At 39.3% G+C, this 15,943-nt stretch overlaps 1 pseudogene; it reads right to left on the reverse strand.

Annotated features, from left to right (window-relative positions):
- Positions 1 to 10,014: 10,014 nt before the first annotated feature.
- Positions 10,015 to 14,986, reverse strand: LOC122754695 (annotated as a pseudogene).
- Positions 14,987 to 15,943: the final 957 nt, after the last annotated feature.

Raw genomic sequence — 15,943 nt, forward strand, 5'->3', positions numbered from 1 at the left:
CAGACACTTGACATTTACTAGCTGTGTGACCCTGGGCAAGTCACTTAACCCCCATTGCCCCACAAAAAAAAAAAAAAAGAAAAGAAAAGAAAAGAAAGAAAGAAATGTCCCCTAAGTACTTCCCTTCATTCTGAGAGAGCCTCCAAAAAGCCCCACACTCCACCCTTGGATTAGTTGTCAGAACCCTTGCTCTTCCATTTATTACCTATGTGACCTTGAGTAAGTTAGTTTAAATCTCTCAGACTGTTTCCTCATTGGTAAAATGAGAAAATTGGACTCGATAACCTCTAGGATCCCCTTTGAGCTCCAAAGAGATGATTCTGTCAGCTCCTCAGAGGCCACACCAAGGGACCTTGCAAAATTTGGTGTAGCCACCCAGAATCAGAACTTAGCCATTACCAGATGTTTTCCTTTTCTGATGCTCTTCCCACCTCCCTCCAACCTTCTCTGCAAGATTTACCCTTGTCTGGGATTCTAGAAGTCAGCCGCCATGCTTCCCCCAAAACATGTTTAATTATCCAAACCTCAGCAGCAATACCTCTGGCCCATCTCTGCCCTCTCAGTGAGCAGAATTTCCAACTTACAGGTGAGCCTTCATTGCTCCCAGGAAAACTAAAGGAGTTTTCCTAAAATTTGCATTAATAACACTGTGGTTGATCAGGGGAACAGTTAACCAGTGATAAGATAATTAATCTACAATACAAGGACATGAACTTTTGTATACATATAGTGTGTGTGTATAAATACACACACACACACATATATATACATATACATACATATAACGTATATAGACTGTGTTTCTATAATGTGTGATATAGACACATATATATCACATCACAACCTGTGATATATACACACACACACACAAGTTCCCTAATCTGACAACAGTGGGCCTGTCTAGACGTGTTAAAACTGTCTCCTCTTCTACATCTGTGAACTTGTTTTTTGAATAAAATTAATTTTCTTTGCAATCTTTTTAATATATTTTACTTTATGCATTTAGAAACATGATTCTGAGGAGTCCACAGGCTTTACCAGATTGCCAAAATGGGCCATGACACATTAAAAAAAGGTTAAGAACCCCTTCTTTATATTTTTCAAAATACTTTCACTTATCTCATTTGATTCTCAACTCTGTGAGGTAGTTACATCTTGTGATCTCCATTCTACAGATGATGAAAGTGAGAAGTCAGACAACTCAGCCCAAGGTCACATAACTATCTAGTTTTGGCTATGGCACTAAACCCTGGGTTTCCTGATCCAGTATGTAATATATATATCATGCGGAATGTATATAATACATATATTTAATATATACAGTGTGTATATCATATTATGTATATAATGTGTGTATATATGTGTATATATAGTGTGTATATCTCTATCTCTATCTCTATGTATCTATACATGTGTAGTATATATAAGGATAAGGGTTTGGGCCCGCTGAAGAAGATATAATGTTAATAGTCAAAGCCTCTTGTAGAAGACCTAGATTTTAAAAATCAAACCTTTGCCCAGGAATTTACACCCAGGAGAATACAGAACAGTTAAAGGTTTCTCAACCTATTTTAAATAATAACATCACTACTCCTTGACCCCATCTCACCTTACATTTGGATACTACTTTATCTGGGATACTTTTAACCTGGGGTCTGTGAACGTGTGTGTGTGTTTCTTTTTTTTTTTTTTTTTTGGTGAGGCAATTGGGGTTAAGTGACTTGCCCAGGGTCACACAGCTAGTAAGTGTTAAGTGTCTGAGGCCGCATTTGAATTCAGATCCTCCTGACTCCAGGGCCGGTGCTCTATCCACTGTGCCACCTAGCTGCCCCCATTTTTGATAACTGTATTTGAATAAAATTGGTTTTCCTTGAAATCCTATAGATTTTATTTTATGTAATTTGGAACATGATTCTAAGGAGTCCATAGGCTTCACCAGATTGCCAAAGTGGGCCATGACACAAAAAACGTTAAGAACTCCTTTATATTTTTCAAAATACTTTCACTGTTATCGCATTTGATTCTCACTTCTATGAGGTAGTTATATGTTTTGATCTCCACTTTAGAGATGATGAAAGTGAGAAGTCAGACAGCTTAGCTCAGGTTCACATAACTACATAGTTAGGACTATGGCACTAAACCCTGGGTTCCTGATCCAGTGCTATTTCCACTGTATCAAAAAGTTTGAATGCTTATATGTAAAGTTGACCTTCCCCTTGAGTTGAGTAATCAGATTGTTTATAGAGTGGTATGACTACAGGGGCCTTGAGAAAGCACTCTCCTTGAACAACAACAGTGTAGAGATGTACCAAGCCTTTGAGGCAGACCTCTGCAGACAGGGACAAGTGTCTATGGCATGACTGCATGGACTCCTGGGAAATGTAGCATCAAGGAGACAGGATTCTCTTTTTTCCACCCTGTAAGAAATTCTTTTGGGAGTGATGCTTGAAGACCAGGTGAGAACCTTGAGAAGCATGCTATAGCAACATGGTAGTGGCATGCATGGTAGGGGAGATAGGAGTCCCATAAGAGAGATTGTGTGTTCCTGGACAAGTCACTTAACCCCAGTTGCCTCACTAAAAGAGAGAGAGAGAGAGAGAGAGAGAGAGAGAGAGAGAGAGAGAGAGAGAGAGATTGTGGAGGGGATGAGTAGTTTTTGAGTCTGAGCAGACAGGACATCTGTGACCAGAGTCTAGAGATTGTCTGATTTGGGATGAACTTTCTCTTGCTTTTCCCCTTTCTTTCCAACTGAGAAAACAAATGCTTAAATCCAGAGTTTTCTGCTCTTTAAAGGAATGTATTTAATATTTTAATTAGCATAAAGGTAGGCCCTTTTGATGCAAAAGATTTCCCTAATAGCTTTTGAGCTGTGTGTGTGTTCCTTACTTACAAATGGTGGTGGTGGTGGTGGTGGATTTGCAGGGGCGGGGGGTGGGGGGTGGGGCCGACACTGTAATCGAAAGGCCTGATGTTTGGTATTATTAAACAGAAATGCAGAAAGGATCAAATTTCAAGCCCTGGTCCAAAAATGCCAGTCTTTCTCCTGGCTGGAGGCAGAGATAAATCCAGAGATAATTCATGGTTTTGATTATTAATAATTTGTGATAAAATTTTCAAAAGGTAGAATTAAAATGAGTGTAGGTTTTCTTTCCCCTTTGTCCTAGACTTAAAAAAATATTAGTCAGGCCACCATTTTGCTGTCTGGGACAAAAATGGACTGTCAGGTTATATGCCCCCATTTATTCCTTCCCTCCTCTCCTTTCCTATGTGCAAAAAAAGTTCTCTTTATGAGGGGAGAAGTCAATGATTAGGGAGTATGAGGCCACCTGAAGGAAAAGAAGAGGATGTGGGTAGATCTGGCCAGTTACATGTATGTTCCAAAGGTGGGGGCCAGAAGAGGGAGTAGTCCTTCACCTTCTATCCCCAAAGCAATACTCACACAGGGAAAGGAGGCAATAGATATATGGATAAATAGATAAGGGGAAAGATTTACACAATCCAAAGAGAAACCAGAGTATGATGATAAATAGATTAGATGATAGATAGATAGATAGATAGATAGATAGATAGATAGATAGATAGATAGACAGACAGACAGAAGACAGATATACCTTCCATAACATCCTATTCTGATATCTCATTGTGGTATTGAGATGACTCTGGGTTCTTGAAGGCTATGACAAGAGATCCTAGTCCTGGAAGGGTTTTTTGTTTTGTTTTGTTTTTGCCGGGCAATGAGGGTTAAGTGACTTGTCCAGGGTCACACAGCTAGTAAGTGTCAAGTATCTAAAAAGAGATTTGAATTCAGGTCCTCCTGAATCCAGGGCCGGTGTTTTATCCACTGCAACACTTATCTGCCCCCCCCCCCCAGGTTTTAACATACTAGAATGTATGGTACTGGCAACAGATAGGGTCTGTTTATAGATTGGGAAATGGCTCTTATTCTTGTCAGTATCTATATGTGTTTTTAATATATCTGAGATAGTAGACCTTTATCAGAGAAACTTTCTGTATTTTTCCTAGTTATCTACTTCCCTTCTAATTTTTAATTTTATTAATTTTATTCTCTTTCCCATTTTATATAATCAAAATAGCCCACTTTGTCTTCTTTGATCTCTCTATCCTTTGCTGGGTCATGAACTCTTCCCCTATTGTAGTTGTCAAGTCATTTTCTTCATTATCCCTCTAATTTGTTTATGATTTGACCTTTGGGGGCAGCTAGGTGGCTCAGTGGATAAAGCACCAGCCCTGGATTCAGGAGTACCTGAGTTCAAATCCGGCCTCAGACTTGACATTTACTAGCTGTGTGACCCTGGGCAAGTCACTTAACCCCCATTGCCCCACAAAAAAAAAAATACATACTATGATTTGACCTTTTACATCAGCCATTTAATGATTCAGAACTTATCTTGGTATGTTATATGAGACTTTTGCCAGACTGCTTTCAAATTTTTCCAGAAATTTTTATCAGTAAGCACTGGGTTTACTAAATATGCGACTATGTTCTTGTGCTGCTTTATGTTCCACTATACAACTTCCATTTTAAAAAAAATTATGCAACTTAAAAAAATTTTTTTCACCAGTACCAAATCATTTTGATGATTGCTCCTTTATACTATAGCTTGAGATCTAATATGAGTATAGGCTCTCCCTTTCAATTTTAAAAAATTATTTCCCTTGAGATTCCTAAACTTTTGTTCTTCCAGATGAATTTTGTTACTATTTTTTCCCTAGCTCTATAATGTATTTCTTTGCTAGTTTGATTGGTAGAGCACTGAAAAATAAACAAAATTAGGTAGTATAGCCATTTTTATTATATTGATCTGGCCCAACCATAAACAATATCTCTTCAATTATTCAAGTCTGTGTTTCTGTAAAGTATTTTGCAGTTGTATTCATAATTCCTGTGTGTCTTGGTAGGTATTCTTTCAGATGCTTCATACATTCTGTAGTTGTTTTTTTTTAATGGAATTTCTCTTTCAATTCCTCCTACTAGGTTGTTGGTAGTATACAGAAAACTTGATGATTTTAAAAGGTTTGTTTTGTATCCTTTTGCTTTGCTAAAGTTATTGTTTCAATTAATTTTTCAGTTGACTCTTTTGGGTTCTCTAAGTAGACAATAATAACAATTGAAAAAAGAAATAATTTTGTTTCCCCTTTGCCTGTGCTTTTTCACCAAATTTCTTTTTGTTTTTCTTATTGCTATAAATAGAATATCTAGCTCTATATAAAATAATAGTGATGATAATGGATATCTTTATTTTATTCCTGGTCTTTGAAAAGACCTCTGGTTTATCCCCATTACATACATAAAGCTGACTTGTGTTTTTTGGGTAGATACTTTTTATCCCATTAAGGGAAGTTCCATTTATTCTTATGGGGATTTTAAAAGTGTTTTTAGTGTTCTATATTTTCTTAAAACATATAATAAAACAGAAAAAATATAATATATATATTTTCTGGATTTATTTATATAATCATGTGATTTTTACTAGATTAGTTATTAAAATGGGCTATTCTGATTAATAACACAATTTTAATATAATATAATCATGTGATTTTTACTAGATTAGTTATTAAAATTTTCTCTGATTTGGGTACCAAGACTATATTTGTATCATAGAAAGAATTCAGTAGGATCCTTTCCCTTCCCATTTTTGCAAATAATTTATATAATATTGGAATCAAACTTTTAAAAATGTTATTTAGAATTTGCTTGTAAATCTAGGGGCAGCTAGGTGGAGCAGTGGATAGAGCACCAGCCCTGGAGTCAGGAGTACCTGAGTTCAAATGTGACCTCAGACACTTAACACTTACTAGCTGTGTGACCCTGGGCAAGTCACTTAACCCCAATTGCCTCACTAAAAAAAAAAAAAAAGTAAGGCTTATTTAATTTAGAGAACTTGGAGAAAATTATTTAAGTTTTTTCTTTCATGTTCTGTTAACCTGGTAGTTTTATATCTTTGTAAATATTCGCCCACTTAATTTATGTTGTTAGTTTTATTGGACAGAATTGGTTTTTTTTTTTTAATTTTCCCGTATTTTTCTTTTTTATACTAGAAATTTAGTTTTCCTCTTTTTAATAAAAATCAGACTACCTAATGATTTATCTATTTTATTTTTTAAGTAGTTCCTAGTTTTATTTATCAATTCAATGGTTGATTTTTTTTCTTTCACTTTTGTCAATATCTTCTTTGATTTTTCAGAATTTCTATTTTGATACATAGTTGAAGTATTTTGGATTTGTTGCTTTTCTATTTTGGGGTTTTTTTGTTTGTTTGTTTTTTTAAGAATGTGTTTCTTGAGAGATGGGATTGTTTTTTGCCTTTCTTTATATCTCCAGCATTTAGCATAATGTCTGGTACAGAGTAGGTACTAGATGACTAACTTATTTCCAAGTCCAAGTCATGGATTTCTTCTATATTTTGTTGATGAAAGTGTTTAGAGATGTAAATTTCCCTTAAGGATTGTTTTGGCTGTCCTTAAAATTTTGTCATGTTGTCTCATGGTTTTCATTGACTTAATTAAATTATCTATTGTTTTTATGATTTGTTCTTTAATCCACTAGTTTTTTAGGATTGAATTATTTAATCTCTAATTAATTTAATTCTTTCTTCAAAGGTCCCATTAAAAATAAAATGTAATTACATTATGGTTAATAGAAGATATGTTTAACAGAAGAGACAAAGGGCTATATTTCAAAGTCAAGGAAACCTACATTCAGGTCCCAACTTTGGCATTTACAAGTTGGGTGACTGTAGAAAAGTTAACAAACTTTCTTTTTTTTTTAAGTTAAAAATATCTTTTGTGAAAAACTTTTTTGTTTGTTTGTTTGTTTGTTTTTAACATATAAGGTATTTTATTTTTTCCGTTACATGTAAAGATAGTTCTCAACTTTTGTTTATACAAGCTTTACAATTTCAGATTTTTCTCCCTCCCTCCCCTCCCTCCCCCCTCCCCTAGACAGCAGGTAATCTGATATAGGTTATATCTATATATCTATATACATATACATATATATATAGAGAGAGATATCTATACACACATATATATACACATAATAACATTAATCCTATTTCTGCATTAGTCCTGAGTTAACAAACTTTCTAAACCCCAGTTTCTTCATCTGTAAAACAGGGATATTAATGCCTACCATACCTAGGATTACTGTGGGTTCCTAATGAAATAATATATGTAAAGCACTTGTAAAACTTTAAATTTTATTATCTACAGAGGAGATTTAAGGGGTCATCAGATAGGTGGAAGGCAAACCAAGAAAGCAGTGTCATAGAAGCTAATAGAGGAGAGACTATTTTAGGACAAGCGAACAGTCAACATTATGAAAAGCTGCAGAGAGTTCATTGAGGATGAAGACAGAGAAAAGGCCATTAGATGAATCGGATGTGACATAGATTGCTGTTAACTTTGGGGAGAACAGTTTCATTCAAGTGGTGTGAGTCTGATGCCAGATAACAAGTGGTAAAGAGGGAGATGGCAAATATAGGCTTTTTTTCCCCCTAGAAGTTTGACGGTAAAATGAAGGAGAAATATGATATGATAGCTAGAAGGGATGATGATTTTTTTGAGGATATGGCAATGAGTTGTTGTTTTTGGTTTTGGGTTTTTTTTTTTTTAAGATGGCGTAGACTCAGTCATGTTTGTGTAGCAAGGGAAAGAGTCAGTAGACAGCAAATGAAAATGGGAGTAGAGGAGAAATGCTTAAAAAGTGAATCTGTTTAAGACTCTTTTTGTGATTGAGAGCACTGAGTAGAGCTATCTCTGGCACAGAGTAGAGCTATCTCTTCCTCAGAGACAAGAAGAAAGGAGAAGATGGGTTAATATGTAAAGGTTTTTGAGGTGTGGTAAAGTGGAAATAGGGAACATCACTAGTGATAGCTTTAATTTTTTTCAATAAAGTAGGTGGCAAGGACATTTACCTACAAAGAAGGTGATGAGTGGGAGAGAAGGGGGAGAGAAGGAAAGGTTTGTGGTAGCTGTTAAGAGTGGAATAGAAAGTCAGTCAAATCTTCCCATTAAGAAATTAATTGGGAAGAAAAGAGGGAATAAGCATTATCTACAGTGTCTACTATGTGCCAAGCACTGCACTGAGCACTTTACAAATATTATCTCACTTGATCTTTACAACAACCCTGGGGGGGTTAGGTGCTGTTATTATCCTCATTTTACAGATGAAGAAACTGAGGCAAACAGGGTTAAGTGACTTGCCCGGGGTCACAGAGCTAGTAAGTGTCTAAGGCTGGATTTGCAGCCTTGACCTCCTGACTCCAGGTCCAGTGCTTTATTCATGACACCATCAAGGTGGCTCTAAATAAATGGAAAAATACAAAGAGGTATTGGATTGGGTATTTGGCTCATTAAATGAGTAAGGATGAAGGGCCTAACACACTAAGCATAATCAGTGATTAACATTTTAGTGTACTTTCATCTATCTTCGAATTGTACAGTATCAAAGCTGGATCTTCAATCTATTTATTCCAGCTCCTTCATCCCAACATCTTTTTCAGTGGGACAGCTAGCTGAGAGCAGCACATTCCAGGAATGAAACACATCAGACCCATTTTACTAGTGGAAAGTGGAGACAGAGAAGTACGGGGATGAGATACTTCTGGGAAGGGAAGGTTGGGATGAAGTACTCCTCTGTCATCCAGAGAAGACTTAGGAGAGACATTGAGGCAAATCTAACCTATCCCAACTAATAAATGTTTACTACGAGCATGACATTGGGTTAGGTGCTGAGGATACAAGGAAAAATAATCTGTCCTCAAGGAGCACACATTCCACTGGACATGATGGCTATCTTCAAATATTTGAAGGGCTATAATGTGGAAGAGGAATTATATTTATTCTTTTTGGATCTAGAGGGTGGAACAAGGACTAATAGGTAGAAATTATAGGAAGATCGATTGCTGATCAACATAATGAAAAACTTCCTAACAATTCAAGTTGTCCAAAAATGCTAATTCCCGCTTTGAGTAGGAGTTAGGCTAACTGACTTCTGTGATCCCTTTCAACTCCACCATAAGATGATAGTAGGCTATTCCACAATGAAGGGTGCCCAAAGGGCAGCAGAGAACACCTGACCCAGTTATGGAGCTGTCCTGAATGGGGAAAAGGGTTATTGGAAGAGGAAATGGAAAGGTAAAAGATGAAACTTTTCTCTTCTCGACAATTTTATTAGAAATCAGAAATTTTGTTGGGGGGGAGTGTCCTTATGGAAGTCAAATCCCCTCTCCCCACCCAGGCCTGTCCTGGCATCATCAGTAGAGACCAGAAAGATGTGCAGTCTTTCCCAGGAGGGGGCTCTAGTCTGAGCTGGTATAGTTCTCAACAGCACCTCAGTCTTTGTGTTGGGAGGGGAGAAGAGTAGAGGTGATTGACGAGGTTAGCACAGTATAAAGAATTAATTGTTATTTGAGGTTTTTATGACCCCATCTTTTGGCTAGAATTTAAAAAAAAACCTGGCCTCTAGAGCTACTCAAATGGCACGGTGCTCCACCCACTGGTTGGCACCTCACATCATCACCACTGCCTGACCCGTACATGGGCCTGGCAAAATTATAATGATTGGAAGCCTAGTGAGGGCAGTCATGTGACTGTCAGAGCAGCCAGCCAATTGGTTGGGGGCTGTGTGTGTGGTCAGCCTGGGGTCTGCTAGGAAGAGGCATTCTAGCTTGAAGCTGGAAGGTGACAGGGTGCTGCTGTGTGTTCTCAGCTGATTCCTGGGGGGTGGTGTGATTCAGGTTGTATTATTTCCCTTTCCCCATTTTATTTCCTTTCCCTTAATCCTACTGATCCTGTTTGTGTTTTTTTAAGTTCGTTCTTGTTAAATAAATCCTGCTCTGTTTTGAGGGAGGCTGTCTGTCTCCTTCCTTGCCCCAATATTGCAGCGAGCCTCTTAGCTAACACTCCCCAATTAAAAATTGGTCCCCACAACAGGGCACCCACAGGGTGCCCCAACCTCCACTCTGACATTCAGAGGTACGGCTCATGGCCTTAGATATGCTCTAGCTGTTCCCTAAGCTGCAGAAAGGTGGGCCGGTTGGCAGCGTCCAGGTGCCAACAGTTCTTCATGACTTCATAGACAGCTGCTGGGCAGCCATCTGTTGGGTCTGCCTCATACCCTTTTTTTACTCTTGGACTACACTCGATGGAAGGAGCAGATTTCCCAGAGAACGATCCCCATACTCTACAAGTCAGATTTGATGGAGACTTTCTTTTCTCTTAAGGCCTCAGGGGTGGTCCATTTGACAGGCTGTTTACCTGTGTCCTGGGTGCAGGAGGCTTTGGTGACCTGGGTGATACTGTCTTCAGACACCAATACATTCTGAGAGACTAAGTTCTGGTGCACCAAATTGTCATCTTCCTCCGGGTATTCCATCACCTTGAAGTCATCTCTGAAGAGAGAATTTGAGGAGGCAACCTCAGCCCAGCACCTACCTGCCCCTCAAAGGCACATAATCCACCAGGCTGCCCAATATAAAGGCCACCCTTCTTCTCCACAATAATCCCAAGTACCTGCATGAGGTTGCTGTGCCGGAGGTGCATCCTGACCAAGGCTTCACCGAAACTTTGTTTCCCCAGTAGTGCCCGAGCATCACATCCCCAAACTCGTCCTTGCCCATGGTCTGAAGCAGCTATGTCTTTCATGCTGAGTGCCCAGCTTCTTCAGGAGAATTCCTCTTGGGCTGCGGCGGGTGCAGGAACCATCAGCATCGGAGGTGTAGCGCTCCACCAGCTGCATGAGATTGTCAAAGTAGACCTCCCCATCGATGGGGAGCTTGCTGGCAGAAGAGATGAGTCTGTAGTGTTCTACCTTGCCCTCGCAGCTTACACATAGCATGGGGGGTAGTTGGTGTTCCCTCAGACCAGGAACAGATCTGTCTCTAGGGGGGGTTGCCTCTCTGCCTGCTCCCTATAACTAAGGCAGAGTACCTGAGTTTGCTTCAGGATAGCAAAATTTGGAAGGTCCTAATAGCACTTTAAGTTCTTTGGGAGCTAGAAATTTAACACCTAGTTAGCAAAAATAGTTAAAACAGGAAACTACCAGATGCAGATTGAGGTTAGCTCTTCTCTCCTCCCTCACAATAATTAATAAACTCCCCATTTTCAACTCAAGTTGGTGTCCTAGAGTCTGTCTCTCATCCACACCCTCACTTCAACTGAGGGTACTTTATGCCATTTTGGCCCCCTCCCCCTGCAAAATTTCTAGTTAAAGCTCTAGGTTTCACAACATTCTTGAAGTGTTTCCTTATTATCTAAAGGGGTACCTTGAAATTCTCAAATATCTCTCTAAGCAAAATTTATCTCAATTCCCTTTAATTTTTAAAATGAATCCATGGTTTCTAATACTTTTAGGAGGTTGTGTATTGTGTGTAAAGAAGCAAAAGACAGTAAGGTGTTATAACTGTGAGAAGGTTTAATATGAGTTTACAGCTCTTTCAATAAGTAGGCTTTTCCCTGGAAAAACAAATCACTCTGTCATTATAATCATCCTAATTTACAAAAGGCAGAAAATGCTTCCATTCCCACGCCACTGGAATGTCACCATCCCCAGAGTGAACCATGCCAGGCTAATGCCAAGCACTCAGTCTTGGGACTCAGAATGTTAACAGATAGCACCAGGGCCCTTGGGGAGGCAAAACTGAATGATGGGCCCAGCTGGCTGCAAATTGGCTGAGACATCTAACTAGGCTAACCTACAAAAGCTTACAAATGGCATCCTGGGAACTCTCTGGAGGTCAGGGCCATGGCTTTATATTTCACTGTAAAAGATGCTACCTCAATTGGTTGAGGTGTCCCTCCTTATACTGTTCTGGTCAACCATTCATTGGTACTGGGAAAGAGAGGTTGAAGGAGCAAATCAATCTTATTGTCATAACAGGTTAAAGAGAGATTCCTACCAAACTGATTGTTTGAAAAGGTTTCTAGAGTAACTGGGTGACAATGGGAAAGGGTTAATGGTAAAACTAACTTAAGGGTTTTAGGAGGTTAATGAATATTTAAGCATTTTCAGGTGGGCACAATAACTATTCCGTTTTAGTGGATGTGTAGGAGTAATCAATTCAATTCAACAAACATTTATTAATTCCCTAAGAAGTGTCAGGCATTGTAGGAGGTGATGGGGATAGAAAGACAAAAATGAAATCGTTCCTGTCCTTAAGGAGTTTACTTGATCTACATGGGGATACAACATGTACACAGAGAAGTAAATACAAATTAATCTGAAGGGCAGTAATGACTAGGGGATCAGGAAAGTGACACCCTACCTGAGCTTCGAAGGGTGCTTGGGATTCCAAACAGTGGAGATGAAGAGAGAGAGAGAGAGCATTCCAGGCATGGTTGAAAGCCTGTGGGAAAGCATGGCAATGGGAGATGGAGTCTGGGGAACAGCTAGTGGGTCAGCATGATTGGAACAGAGAATGTATGAGGGGGAGTAATATGAAATCATGAGATATGTTAGAGCCAGATTGTGTGGGCTTTAAATACCAAACAGGAGTTTATATTTTATCCCAGAGTTAATAGTGAGATACTGAAGCAGGGGAATGGCATGATCAGACCTGTGCATTAGGAAGACCAACTTGGCATCTGTGGAGATTTGAATTGGGAGAGAGGCAGAACTCCAAGGTAGCAATCCTTCAGCAAAGTCAGGTGGTCTCTTTGTCTGAATGCTTCAATTCCAAAGTCAAAATCAGACATGCTAGTGGGCTCCGGTAATGAAGCCAAGCAGGTAATGTGACACAGATGTTCTCTGTGATTTTTGCTAGACAGAAGAAAAAAGAGCTATATCTTCAAGAGCTAGGGCAGTTGTTTCCTCACTATAGAGCAAAGCAAAATGAAACATTTTTCTCTTGTAGCTACACCAGAGAAAACCTTCTTCCTAGCACAGGGTCAAGTCAGATTAAGCCAAAAAGCATTTATTAAATGCCTGCTGTGTACCAAGCACTAGGGATACAAAGAAAGGCAAAAGATGGTCCCTGTTCTAGAGGATCTCACAGTCTAGTGGGGGTGGGGGTGGAGGGCAACATGCAAATAACTATGCACTAGCATTAAAGGGAACAGGGAAAAGCTTCTCACAGAATGTAAGATTTTAGCTGGAACTTTAGCTGGTTTGGTAAAAAAAAAAACACCAGAAAAGATAAAGATTATTCTCTCATTGTCATGTTCCTTAAATGCATTCATTGTCTTTCATAGAGGAGGGAATGCAGTGAAACAGATGTGCTCTCTTAACTGTCCACTCCAAGGTAGACTAAGGTTGATGGTGTCTAGATTTTAAAATGAGCTCAATAACCATACTCTACTTTGAAAAGTGACCTGCTGAGCAGAGCATGTGCTCTGTCTGAATTATTTCACTCACAGTGAGGATGGGATTTCACTGCTGAGATGAGCAAAGAGAGACATGCATGTCCAAGGTTAGGGGTACTATTGGTGGGATGGAGAGGAAGCATTTATCTCTGTGTGTAATGTTGTTCCATGATGGATACAGAATGTATCTCATACAGAGTGTCTGATCTTCAATGAACATTCTGCTCTGACCCACTGAATTTACCAGATCATTAAAGAAGCAAGTGAGACCTAGTAGAAAGAGTATTGGAAATGCAAGTAGAGAAACCTGGGTTCAAGTTTAGCTCTGCTCCTTAACTAGTTTTGTGACCTTGGGCAAGATTCTTAACCGCCCTGAGCCTTGGCTTCCTTAGCAGTAAAATGAGAGGGCTGAGTAACTTACTAGATGACCTTTAAGGTCACTTTTAGTTTTACAAGTGCATCATTTTATGTCTCTACCTGCTCCTCCTTCACTCAGCTCCAAGAGGCAGTGAAACTCCATCCATTCCATCCAGGTGGATACGCAGGTGATGGCATACTGGATATTCATTTGTAAAACAAGGGACAATAATACCATAAGTACCTCCCTGACAGAATTGTTATGATTCACATGTAATCATATATATAACAAATGCTTTGTAAACCTTAAAGCAGTATAAACATTCTAGCTCTTGTTGCTGTGGTTGCCATTTGTATTATTTTCTATTTTCTGATAGTCCTCCCAAAACCCACAAATACACACACACTACACAAGCACACAAACAAAAACACTACACAAACATGAACACACATGCTACATAAGCACACATACAAACAAAAACACACTACACAAGCATAACCACACACATGCTACACAAGCACACATACATACGTTCAAAACCTTGATCACCACTACTTCTATCTAAACTCAACCCTGGGGTGTCCTGGAAGAATCCCAACATTCCAGCTCATGAACTTGCATTCTGATCCATTAGTGGTTTGGGTGGAATAATCACTTTTCCCTTCTTGTCCGAAGTTGCTAGGGAGAGAAGCACTGATAAGTTTCACATTCGGTAGTTTTCCATGTCAACATTCCATTGGCGACTGACTGGTGAGAGAGCTGATCTGTGCAGGAGCTCTCTGTTGGTCGGGAGAAGGCTGCTGCTTAGCATTTGTGCATGGGGAGGATTGCTGTACTTTGCTTAGTTAAGCAACAGGATGGAAACTCCTGAGTCAGGCATTCTAACAGAGGCTTGCTTTCTCTATAGCTGCCTTTGCCTATGGTAATTTAAGATCATAGATAATTAGAGCTGGAAAGGACATTCAAAGTCATCTAGTCCAGCCCCTTACTTGTCCAAGGTCACACGGATTACTTTCATTCTTCTGGTTTTCATTTTCTTTTCTTTTCTTTTTTTTTCTAAAAATGAGAATGGCTTAGAAGGGGGGTGGTTTCAGAGGAGACAGTAATAAAAATAATTGTAAAGTTCTTTGCTAAATATAATACATGGCATAAATGCTTAATGACAAGATAATACATTTTCTTTTCCTGCTCAGGAACTTTCTGAGTTACAGAATCAATATTTGTTCAAACCTGGCCCCCACCAGGCAGTTTATCTAAGTCACTACACAGAGGATGGTCCTGCCCTTGAATATAGGTGTGGCCCATGATGTACCCAGCAGGGGCTGCTTAAGTCTGTCTCAGGGCTACAGTTGGGCCATGTTACTATTTCCTTTTCCAGGGCTCTAGCCAAGTGCTGGGATTGCATATTTCACCAGTCCAGAGAAAGGCCCATTTCTTGTCTCTGAATTCTTTGTTGTGGCCCCCTGCTATATCCTTCTCCACCCTGTTTGTTCTTCATGGGTATCATTGTTGACCATTTGACCTGTTCAGATTTAGTAAAAATAATACTCCAGATAAACTAGAGTCAGGATATCCAGGATGCCTGGTGAAGACCCTCAGTGTAAAGCTACTGGCCACCGCATTATCTCCTGGGCAATAGGAAAGGAATATCTTTCTTATTCAAGTCCTGGGAACACATGAGGATGGATCCTGGGCAAAGATTGTTCTAGCAACCCCTGAAAGACTTAAAGGCCCATCCTGAAAGTCATGGTAGCACCGCTACTTTTTTTTTTTTGTGGGGCAATGAGGGTTAAGTGACTTGTCCAGGGTCACACAGCTAGTAAATGTCAAATGTCTGAGGCTGGATTTGAACTCAGGTCCCCTTGAATCCAGGGCTGGTGCTTTATCTACTGCACACCTAGTTGCCCCTACTCTTTCTACAAAGAGCATTTTAGATGTGTTACCAGAGTGCTACACAAAAATGGAGTTTAAAGGTATTACCTGCTATAGCAAAACTTTCTCAGCTTTTCATCTCAAAAAAGTAAAGTTCATCTTTGGAGATCATTTACTCATTTTGTTGAATTTGATTGTAGAGGTAACAAGGTATAGTGGCTAGAGTGGTTGGCATGGAGACAGGACTCCTGGGTTGGAATGCCACCCCAGATACTAAGTATTTGATCAAGGGAATGTCACTTGAGCCTTTATTTCCTTATCTGTTAAATGGTAGTAATAATCTTGTACTACTTACCTCCCAAGGATGGTTGTGAGGAGAGTGCTATGCAA

Source organism: Dromiciops gliroides, chromosome 4, assembly GCF_019393635.1.
Source record: "Dromiciops gliroides isolate mDroGli1 chromosome 4, mDroGli1.pri, whole genome shotgun sequence".
Lineage (NCBI taxonomy): Eukaryota > Metazoa > Chordata > Mammalia > Microbiotheria > Microbiotheriidae > Dromiciops > Dromiciops gliroides.